The sequence below is a fragment of the Microcebus murinus genome, chromosome 10 (assembly GCF_040939455.1).
Source record: "Microcebus murinus isolate Inina chromosome 10, M.murinus_Inina_mat1.0, whole genome shotgun sequence".
NCBI lineage: Eukaryota > Metazoa > Chordata > Mammalia > Primates > Cheirogaleidae > Microcebus > Microcebus murinus.
In genome coordinates this window covers 35351015-35363627 of record NC_134113.1, presented here as the reverse complement: position 1 = coordinate 35363627, position 12613 = coordinate 35351015, and positions in this window count along the sequence as shown.

The window sequence follows — 12613 nt, the reverse complement described above, 5'->3', positions numbered from 1 at the left end:
AAAAAAAAGCTCAACATCTATAATCATTAGAGAAATGCAAATCAAAACCACAATGAGATATCATCTAACCCCAGTGAGATTAACCTGTATCAAGAAATCCTAAAGCAATAAATGTTGGCGAGGATGCAGAGAGACAGGAACACTCTTACACTGCTTGTGGGACTGCAAATTGGTGCAACCTTTGTGGAAAAGAGTTTGGAGATACCTCAAACAGCTAAAAATAGAAATATCATTCGACCCAGCAATAGCATTATTAGACATCTACACCAAAGAGCATAAGACATTCTATTATAAAGACATCTGCACCTGAATGTTTTTGGCAGCACAATTCACTATTGCAAGGATGTGGAAATGACTCAAGTGTCCATCAATTCATGACTGGATAATTAAAATTTGGTATATGTTTACAATGGAATATTACTCAATTCTAAGATGTGACAGTGAGCTAACACCACTTATATTATCCTAGATTGAGCTTAAGACCATTATCCAAAGTGAGATGACACAAGATCAGAAAAATGGGCTCCATATGTACTCGCTGTCACATTGATACTGACTGATTTTCAATATGGTGCTCAAAGGGTGGTGGTGTTCACCAGAGATTTGGGGGTGGGGAATAGACCTACATCTGAAAGAGGCGGCGAACAGTGTAGAGGGGAAGGCATATCTCTAACCTTAGCTAAATAAAGGCAAAATTATAAAATCTAATGAAAATGTTATTTAAAAAAAACCAAAAAACATTTATCAGGTGTCAGGCAGGTGGAGGCGAGGGGATGGGTTTATATATATATACATTATAAGTGCATTGTGCATTGTCAGGGGCATGGACATGCTTGAAGCTCTGACTCGAGGGGGAAGGGAAGGTAATAGCAATGTTTGTAACCTTAACATTTGTACCCCTTCTTATGCTGAAATTAAAAAAAAAAAAAAAAAGATTACTCCTTGGTGGTACCAGAAACTTTCAAGTGGAACCTTGGAAAATTTTAAACAAAACTATCTACAACATCAAAGACAGATTGGCCTTTGTACTCCCCATCAGTGCTTGGTTGGAGGGCAGGAGGAGAATTTCACTAGCATTTATGGTGTATCTCTGGTACCTGTCTATCTCATGGTTTAGTGAGACAAGGTTAAGAACCCTAGTCTCCTAGCCCCTTTGATCATCTCCAGACGTATTTTATACATGATACAAGTTTTTAATATGTCCAGATTAATGATTATCCTTGGGATGAAATGAAGCTGTTCTTTGCCAAGAGCTATAGCTCAGACACTAGCACAGGGATTTTTATATTTCCAGCATAGGGAATTCCAAACTAACTCACCAGTGATAAATATATTCATTTTCCTGGGACTGTTGTTACATAACTTTAAAATCTTTGCTATGTAATTAAAAAAAGTTTGTCTTTTTTTTTTTTTTTTGTCTAAATCATCTTCAATCCTCAGAAAAGCAACAAGAGGCAACATCATGTTTAAATTTAAATGAGCAAAACTAACCATCACTCTTTGGCTTTTTGGCTAAGAAGGTCCTCATACCATAAGATCCTCACTGTCTGAGACCCATTAATTGTCATCATATAAAATTATCACATCGCCAAAGGTGGCTGGGTATTTCTTTCCTGATTTTGGATTCTAACTTACTTCAGTCAGATACTGAGACATGGCAAAGCACTTCTAAAAACTCCTGCAATATACTTAGTCTTCATCAACACATGCACAAGTTGCCTTTTCTTCACAATCTTCTAAACAAATTCTACATGACAAAACCCAGAGACTTTATCTTCTGATAAAGAAATAAGATGGAAAATATCTGGAACTATGTTGGAAACAACTGTGTCATGTACTTCTAACCACTAGCACAATAGTGTAACTCCATGGTGTAAACCTTTGGATTCATGTCCTGGCTAAAAAAAAACACAAAGGTTCACACTTCAACACCCATAACGCCATTCCACTGAAAGATTTAAACTAAAGGACTCTTAAGAATCCTTCAGGAGCAGATCATTGTTAGAAAATATCTGCAAACCAAGAGCTTCAGATCAAGAAGATGACTGCATGATGTAAACAGTATTCACCTAAAACCTACAAAATATGATCCAGCTCATTGGGGCTATAGATTGTCATGTATGCCTTTGTTCTTTATTTTCCTAGGAGTTTCTTTCCTTTTTGCTGGATTAAAGTTTTGGATTTTTAACAAACATTTATTTTTCTTAAATATAATACTTACAAAATTTTATACTTAATATATCTTTCTGCATCTGTAATGACTCCTTGCTATAACTCCAACCCCTGGTTGCAAACTATTTATGATTTGGACAAATTTATAATTGAACTGACTATTCAATTATATTAAGGTTGGTGCAAAAGTAACTGCAGCCTTGGACCATGAATTTTAAAACATTATAACTAGGCTCAAATATATCATTATTAATCAAAATAGGAACCATTAGAGTCAAAACATTTTTGCCAATGAAAAATAAGTTTGCTTATTCCTTTAATGTAAAAATCCATGCTTTGAGATTTGGTGAACTCTTGGAAAGCACTTTTTGCATCCTGCAGATGAGGCAAAACTTGGTAGCCCAATTCATTCAACTCTTGAAGCATCGGTTGTGCAACGTGCAGTTAGGCATTGTCGTGGAGAAGAACTGGGCCCTTTCTGTTGACCGGTGCTGGCCTCAGGCATTGCAATTTTCAGTGCGTCGTATGGATGTGCTGAGCACACTTTTTAGATGTAATAGTTTCATTGGGATTCAGAAAACTGTAGTGGATCAGACCTGGAGCAGACCACCGAACAGGGATCTTGACCTTTTTCTGGTGCAAGTTTGGCTTAGGGAAGTGCTTTCGAAGTTATTCTCAGTCCAACCACTGAGCTGGTCACTGCCAGTTGTATACAATCCACTTTTCATCCCACGTCACAATCCAATCAAGAAATGGTTCATTTTTGTTGCATACAAGGAGAGAAAACAACACTTCAAAACGATTTTTGATTTTCAGTCAGCCCGTGAAAAGCACTTATCAAGCTTTTTCACCTTTCCAGTTTGCTTCAAACGACAACTTCTCTTGTAGTTGTAAGAAGATCAGCTTTGATGATTGCTCTCAATTGGTCATTGTCAGCTTCCAATGGCCAGGCCACTGCAATCCTCATCTTCAAGGCTCTTGTCTCCTTTGCAAAACTTCTTAAATCACCACTGCACTGTATGTTCACCAGTAGTTCCTGGGCCAAATGCATTGTTGATGTTGCGAGTTGGCTCTACTGTTTTGCAACTCATTTTGAACTCTAATACGAAAAGCACTGAAATTTGCTTTCTGTCTAACATCATTACCATGGTTTAAAATAAGTAGCAAGTAATTAGTAATTAGTAAAAAAAACAAAGCGAGAAAATGGCATTAAAATGATGTAAACATAACCACATTTATTTAAAAATGTATTCCAATAGCAAACAGCAATTGTCAACAATGCTAAAGGGGCCAACCTCTTAGATTTGTACACATTTACCTTTGAGTTTCAATCAGTTTCTTTAAAAACACATTTCTTTTCACTAGTGAGTATACTCAATCATGATAAGACTTTTATCTGGCATAAAAGTTCAGGTAACCAAAAATGTAAAATCCCCTATTATAATAGCTACAAAGGAAAGTGCTCCACCAAAATAGCAGCTGAGATCCATTTGAATTAATAGTAAATAGACTTCATAAACAAACTTTCACAGCATTAAGGCTCAGACAAAAAATAAATAAATAACAGGAAATATATGGCTTATATTTTATCTGTCTCACATTTTCAGACCTTACAAACACTTACTATGCAAATCAAAAATCTTATTCTTTATTAGATCTAATCATCAATCTATTTAATAATGTCTTCAGTTTATAGTCCCCTACCTAGCAGTTAACTACTTCTGAATAGGGATGAAATCATACAATAAAATTGAGTTATGCCATAGGGATAATTTAGTCAAGATCACATCTTTGATTGTTACTGAATTTGTGGGGAAAATAAAAAACCTAATCCACCTGCACCAGACCAGCCAGCCCAGGAATTGCAGCAGCAAGACAGACAGCCTGCTCAGAATCTCTTGATGGGCTGACTGTTTAAGGGCTTTTCTAGACAAAGCCATTCTGCAAGGTATGCAATCATCAAAGCTGATCTTCTTACAAGGTACCTACTTCTTCAAATGTGTGGACACCAACACACAGACACAAGGATCAAGAACAAACGGGGAAACATCACCAAAGGGACAAAATAAAGTGCCAGTGACTGGTCTGAAATGCCTGACAACGAATTCAAAATAACTGTTTTAAGGAAGCTCAGTGAACTTCAAGAAAATACATAGAACAATTCAATGAAAGGAGAGAAACAATAAATGACTAGAAGAAGAAATTTAAGAGAGATATTGAAATAATAATAAATAGAAAATCTGGAGGTAAAAAATGCAATAAGAAAAATAAAAAATGGAAGAGTATTGATTCAATAGCAGAATAGATCAAGCAGATAAAAAATCTGTGAACTTGATGACAGGTTATTTGAAAATATAGAGTCAGAGGAGAAAAAACAAAAAGGAATGAAAAGGAATTTAAGAAATCTTACAGGATTTATGAGATATAAAAAAAAAGAGCAACTGTACTAATCATAGGTGTTTTAGAAGGAGAAAAAAAGATAAAAGGATAAGAGGCTTCTTTAAAGAAATAATGGCATAAAATTTTCCAAACCAGGAAAAAGGTATAAATATTCAGATTTAGGAAGAGCACAGGTCTCTAATCAGAATCAATACAAATAAGACTATCCCAAGACATATTATAATCAATTTATCAAAAATCAAAGTTAAAAAGAATTCTGAAAGCAATGAGAGAAAATATAAAGTGTAACATATATGGGAGTTCCAATACAACTAGTATCAGATTTCTCAGCAGAAACCTTATAGGCCAGGAGAAAAGAAGATGATACATATAAAGTTATGAAGGAAAAAGACTCTCAGAAAAAAATGTCTTTCAGAAATGAAGGAGAGATACTTTTCCAGACAAAATAATAGCTAAGGCTATTCAGTATAACCAGACTTGTCTTAAAAGAAATGTTAAATAGAGTGCTTCAGGCTGAAAGAAAAGTATGCTATTGAGTAAAAAGAAAACATCTGAAAGAAAAATATCTTACTGGTAAAAGTAAATACAGTCAAATTTAGAATAGTTTAATATAATAATGGTTATTTGTAAACACTTATATCGCTAGTATGAAGGTTAAAAGACAAAACTATTCAAAATAATACTAGCTGCAATAATTTGTTAAGAGATACACATTATAGAAAGATGTAAATTGTGATCTCAAAGATTAAAAATATGGAGAGAGTAAAATGTAGAGGTTTTTGGTTTTTTGCAATCATAACTGTCATCAGCTTAAAATTAATTATTATAACTATATAATAATTGAATAAGCTTCATGATAACCACAAAGCAAAAATAAACTTTGAGTCAAAAACTATAAAATTAGACAAAGAAGATAATTATATATGATAAAGGAGTTGATTCAGCAAGAAGATATAACAATTACAAATATACATACACCTAATATCGAAGCACCTAAATAGACAAAGCAAATGTTAATACATCTGAAAGGAGAAATAGATTGCCATACAAAAGTAGCTGGAGACTTCTATACCCTACTTTCATTAATTAACAAATCATCCACACAGAAAATCAATAGAGAAACATCAGATTTAAATTGCATTCTAGACAAAATATCCAATTTTGCTTTGGTTGCTTGTGCTTTCAGGATATTACTCAAGAAGTCCTTGTTTGAACCAATGTCCTGAAGCGTTTCCCCAATGTTTTCTTATAGTAGTTTCATGGTTTCAGGTCTTATACTTATGTCTTTAATCTATTTTGATTTGATTTTTGTAGATGGCAAGACAGAAGGGTCTAGTTTCATTCTTTTACATGCAGATATCCAGTTTTCCCAGCACCATTTGTTAGACTGTCTTTTCCCTACTGTATTTATTAAAGAGACTGTCCTTTCCCCACTATATGTTCTTGGCACTTTTGTTAAAGATAAGTTCACTACAGATGTGTGGATTTATTTCTGGGTTTCTCTCTTAGAGGCTACTTTTAACAACTATATGCCAATAAATTGGGTAACCAGAAGAAACATATAAATTCTTAAACACATACAACCTACCAAGGTTGAACCATAAAGAAATCCAAAACCTGAATAGACCAATAATAAGTAAGGAAATTTAATTAACAATAAAAAATCTCCCATCAGAGAAAAGCCCAGGACCTACTTACCCAACCACTGAATTCTATCAAACATTTAGAGAACTTATACCAATTCTTCTCAAACTCTTTCAAAAAATTAAAGAGGAGAGAATACTTTGAAACTAATATTACAAGGCCAGTTTTACCCTGATATCAAAGTCAGACAAGGACACTACCTAAAAGAAAACTATGGGCCAATATCTCTGATGAATACTGATGCAAAAATCCTCAACAAAACATTAGCAAACCTAATTCAACAGCACATTAAAAAGATAGTCACCATGATCAAGTGGGATTCATCCCAGGGATTTATCCCAGTAATATGGGTCAACAATTGCAGATCTATAAACATTAATATGATACACATTAATAAAATGAAGGACAAAAGCCATATGATCATCTTGAAAGATGTAGAAAAAACATTTGACAAAATTCAACATCATTTCATGATAAAAACTCTCAACATTCTAGGTATAGAAGGAATGTACCTTAACACAATAAAGACTGTATACGAGAAATCCACAGCTGATATAAACTCAACAGGTTAAAGTAGAAAGCTTTTCCTCTAAGATCAAGAAGAAGACAAGAATGCTCACTCTTGCCGCTTCTATTAGACTTTGTACTGGAAGTCCTAGCCAGAGCTAGAAAGAAGAAATAAAAGGCATCCAAATTGGGTTAAATTGTTCCTGTTTGCTGGGTGGTTTGGGAGAACAGCAGTCAGTAAGGTATTGGTCAAGGATAGAAAATTTCATTTAGATACTAGATGGGAAAAGTTCAAAAGATCTATTGTATGACATGATGACTATAGTTAATAAGAAAATACTATACAAGAAAAAATCAAATAACCCCATTAAAAAGTGGGCAAAAGACTTGAACAGAAACTTTTCTAAAGAAGACAGAAGAATGGCCAACAAACATATGAAAAAATGCTCAACATCTCTAATCATCAGGGAAATGCAAATCAAAACCACAATGAGATATCACTTAACCCCAGTGAGAATGGCCTTTATCAAAAAATCTCAAAACAATAAATGCTGGCGTGGTTGCGGAGAGAGAGGAACACTCCTACACTGCTGGTGGGACTGCAAACTAGTTCAACCTCTGTGGAAAGCAATATGGAGATATCTTAAAGCGATACAAGTGAATCTACCATTTGATCCAGCAATCCCATTGCTGGGCATCTACCCAAATGATCCAATGACACTCTACAAAAAAGACACCTGCACTCGAACGTTTATAGCAGCACAATTCATAATTGCAAGGCTGTGGAAACAGCCCAAGTGCCCATCAATCCAAGAATGGATTAATAAAATGTGGTATATGTATACCATGGAGTACTATTCAGCTCTAAGAAACAATGGTGATATAGCACATCTTATATTTTCCTGGTTAGAGCTGGAACCCATACTACTAAGTGAAGTATCCCAAGAATGGAAAAACAAGCACCAGATATATTCTCCAGCAAACTGGTATTAACTGAGTAGCACCTAAGTGGATACATAGGTACTACAGTAATAGGGTATTGGGCAGGTGGGAGGGGGGAGGGGAGCGGGTATATACATACATAATGAGTGAGATGTGCACCATCTGGGGGATGGTCATGATGGAGACTCAGACTTGTGGGGGGAGGGGGGAAAATGGGCATTTATTGAAACCTTAAAATCTGTACCCCCATAATATGCCGAAATAAAAAAAAAATACTATATTCTTAAAAAATGTTAAAGAATAGATTTTAATTGTTCTCACCACAAAAATTATAACTTTTTTAGGTAATGCATAGGTTAATTAACCATATTTAGTCATTCTACAATGTATATATATTTCAAAACATCATGTTCATAATAAATGCATAATATTTTGTCAATTTAAAATAAAATAAAATAAATCACCATATAATTAATTGGCAAACATTCTCCTCCTAGTAGGGTCACATAATCTGTTCTTATTTTCCATCTATCTGTGAATGGAACAATAAAGAGAAATTATTTTCTAATTATTTTAAAGAGTCTGAGATTGTGACTGTGAAGGTCCTGAGATTTACCATGTTTGCAAGCTAACAACTTTGCCTCTCAGGTTCATAGATGCGGAAACAAGACACAAGACCCTGATCAGAGGCAAAGGACTTTATGACGCACAGAAATGTCAAAAATGAATGTAACAATTATTGAGCCAGTTCTCTGAGACCCAATTTCCACAGACCAATGTGAAGAGGGTTACACAATGCCTATACATCACTAGCAGAAGAAACCCTAAACTTAGAGACCTTGAATTCTTTACATTAGGCAGTCTGCCTGACTGTTCTCCAGAGGAAGACCTGATTATACAGGAAAATATACCTGTCCTTTGCTCCAGAGAAAGACATTATCTCTATCCAGCAAAGCTGCTGACTATATATACATTCTTGAAAAGACAGTCTGTAAAATGGTAGTCAATGCTTCTGCTCAGAAGGTAACGCAGAAATGTGAGAGACTCATGGAGAATTGTCTCTGTACAGGCACAGGCTTGACATAACTTCGAAATATATGTGGAAATAAAGTTTCAATGTATCTTGAGAGCTTGTCACAAAGGAGATTTCTTTCCTTTTCCAACACCCCTCCACCAACACTGTTTGTCTTTCTCATTACATATTAGAACTCAATCCATAAATTGCCTCCTCTGGGAAACCTTTCAGGATCCCTTGAGGTTAAGATAGGTGCCACTTGTTTCTACAGAGTCCTGAACATATTCTAACTACCTTACCACAAAATTACACTGTTTTAATGGCCCATTTAATTGTTTATTTCCCTCTTAAGTCATAAGCTTCTTGAGAACAAGTGCTAATTTATTCATCAATGTACTCCTAGAAATTTAACCCAGAGTTTGACCTATTGTTCATTCTCACTAAATATTTGATCTGTAGAATTTTGGATATGTAAGAGATTTTCATAAATTATACATTTTTGAATGCTTTGTGTTATGCATTGTGCAGAATATTTCCGGAGATGTATCTTAATGAAGAGGTGACATTTAAGTTAATTCAGAAAAAAAGTTAAAATTTCCAATTGAAAGGGATGAAAGAAACCTGATAAAAATTTGATGCCACCAAAATTAATTTTTAGGTTAGCGTTACCAAATATCTTTTAATAATCTGTCTTGATGTTCCATTAGGTATGCAGGAACCCTAGACAAGCAAATGCCGAGATTAAGAAAACTATAGCTTTCAACAGCAGACAAAATTTGGTGATCATTACTAAAATAAAGGATGATCTGTTCATGAACCAATACGCTAGGACAGTCTTATAATTTTTAGGAAATATAAGAAAAAATTTTTTGTCTCCTACTGCTTTGGTATTTTTAGTCAAGTCTTGACAAATATTCTTTCTTTTTTTTCTGGTTTCTTGTCTGCAAACAGGAATCTCATCAAAGTGTCTACCAGAAATACTATGGAATTAGATGTTATATTAAAGACAAGCACACTGCATTCTTAAGCGCTGTGGGAGATAAAATTTTAATAATAAAAGTAAACTCAAAAGTTACAACACATCTTATTTTCTTTATTTTTAAAAACTTAAGTTACCGTGGCAACAAAGTAACTTGATGAATCCAACAGCTCATTATTTCAATTAGGTTTTTTCCACCAAGAAAACAGAAGATTTTGTTCTTTTGCAAGAATTTATAATGTGCAGGAAAAAATCTGCTATAAAATCAGTTAAAATAAAAATTTTCAATTAAAGCAATGCATCTTTTAGAAATAACATCTGCCAGAAATTTCAGAATCCTATTTAGTCTTGAAATGATCAGTTCCTTTACTTAATCCCTAGCCATCTTGAATTTCAATACTTTTAAATAATTTCTCTGACAATGCCAAATAGGACTCAGGGTGAAATGAGAACAATTAGCTATGAATTAGCATTTTGAATGACAATGCAAAAGCCCAATATTATTTGGGATGCAGCCAAAATATTACAGGAGAAGTGACATTCTTTCCTTATTAATTAGGTGGTTCTAATATTACACACTATTTTAGGAATTCAAATAATTATTTTTCATTAAAAATGCTAATGCAGCTGCTGGTTTCTAAAGAATATTCCATCAATATTGCTTCAACAGCAAGATCATTCTTTAATCCCACAATGTTAAAAATTATTGATATATCTTAAAATATAATACATTTTAGCCCATTCATTTGTGTCCTTGACAACAAAAGAAAATGTAAAGGTCAATCAAATCCTGACAAATTAAAGAGAATATTAAGCAAAATAATATTTTAGATATTTATGGGACATTTATCTAATTAAATACACTAGCTTCTATGTTATTTTAGCAGAATAAACTCAGTCTATACTTAGGATTTACATAATTGAGTCTTTATAATCTTTTTTTGAAATTATACAAACATCAACAATAATGAACTCTTAAATGAAAAATTAAGTTGAGCCCAATTTATTACCTTTCCATATCCAATTAACATCATGTAGATATACAAATAGTTTCTTGTCAAGTTAATGGCTATCAGTTATAATTTATCAGTCTAATAAAGATATCATTAGACTATAAATATAAGAAACATAGATAATTCTACAAATCACTGAATTTAATTTTTTAAATATAGCTTTTTGACTGTATAGTATATAGATACATATATGACAAATATATGATACACATACACATATGAGCACACATACATATGCACTATCCTTTGTGTCTGAAAGAAAATTATTAAAGACAACAATGACATATAGCTGTGACTGTAAACTTCAAATACACTATATTTAAAGCAGAGATATATTATATAAGCAGCATTGACACTAGCTTTTTGATTTCCTGAGACCATATTGTTCTAAGTCTCTGTCTCACAAGAAGTTTATTTCAAGTTGTTACTTGACTATAGTCATTGGGCAACAATCAATGATACACACTGTACTGGGTACTGTCCTAAATACAGGTTTTAAATACATTACTATATTTAATCCTAATAAAAAACTAAAAGTAATTATTAGCATCTCCGCTTTACATGGTGATGAAACTGAATCTCAGAGGGACAGGGACATGCCTAAGGATGGGCAGAGAGTAGGATCCTGAGCAGTGATTCTAATCCATGTCTGACTGACTCCAGAGCCTGGGCTCTTCACTACAAGCTACAACCTATTGGCTAGTCTCCACTGTGAAATGTTTCTTTTGCTAGTATTTTAGTGGTATGTCCGTCTACTCCTAAAATGATCACAATGCTCTTATCTTGATATGTAGTAGTTTTGGAATGTGCTAGCATACATTTGTCATGTAATCCGAGCAACAGGGATAATGACAAAGAGGGGACAATCCTCTGGTTTAAGGTTGCCAGAGTTAGTAAATAATAATACAGATACCCAGTTTAATTTGAATTTCAGGTAAAATTTGAATTTCACATATTGCCTAGAATATACTTAAACAAAAATTGTTTTTCATCTGAAATTTAAATTTAAGTGAGTGTCCTGTATGTTACCTAGGAACATACTCTCACCCCCTACACAGTTGTGAATAGTAACTGTAGCTCAAATGACAAGTGACTTTTGAAAATATACTAGTGTTCATTTTTCAAAAGTTTAATAGAGAGCATGGTTGAGGAACCTGAGACCTATGGAGAAAAATAATGTTAAAAGGAAAAAGATCATTACTAGACTTATAAAAGACATGAAATAATTTTACATTTACTAAAACAAAAAAGTACACAACTAAATTAAGAAAATATCAATGGAATGTTAAATATCTTAACTTTATAATAATGCATCTTGGAAAGCTGCTTTTTACTCATCTTTGATCTTGAGATTACATGAAAAGAGGAGGCCATGCTAATCATATTAACAGGAGAGAAAAAGAGAAAAGTATCATATAAATTAGATTCCAAAAGTCCATTTTTATGTTTATGGATCTAGCAGGCTTCTGGCTATTGGCTTTTTAAAGCTAATATATAATGGTTGAAGTTATTCATGAGGTATTTCCCTACATTCCACTCTCTCATCTATACTCTCTTATTTTTGATTAATCATAAAATTTGAGCTAAGTATTTTAGCTAAGTACCTTTATTGAAGATCTCTGTATCCCTCTATAAAGTTGTAGCAAACCAGTCATGTCTCTTCTGTGGATTTGTCCTTAGAATATAATTACATATGTGCTTAAAATACAAACTTTACGTACTAAAAGTTTTTTTCAGTTGAATTCAAACAAAGGTCTTATTTCCCTTCATTATGGTCTCCAGAATCACATCTGGCTTCTTTTGTAAAGCTATAGTACACTCATTCTTTAATCTGAAATATTCAGTGCCTGCATATTTTCTGGAAGCTGAATTCCTCCTGCTTTACCAGCATACTGCATATTTTGGTAATGGAACAGAGATTTAAAGAAAAACATAATATTT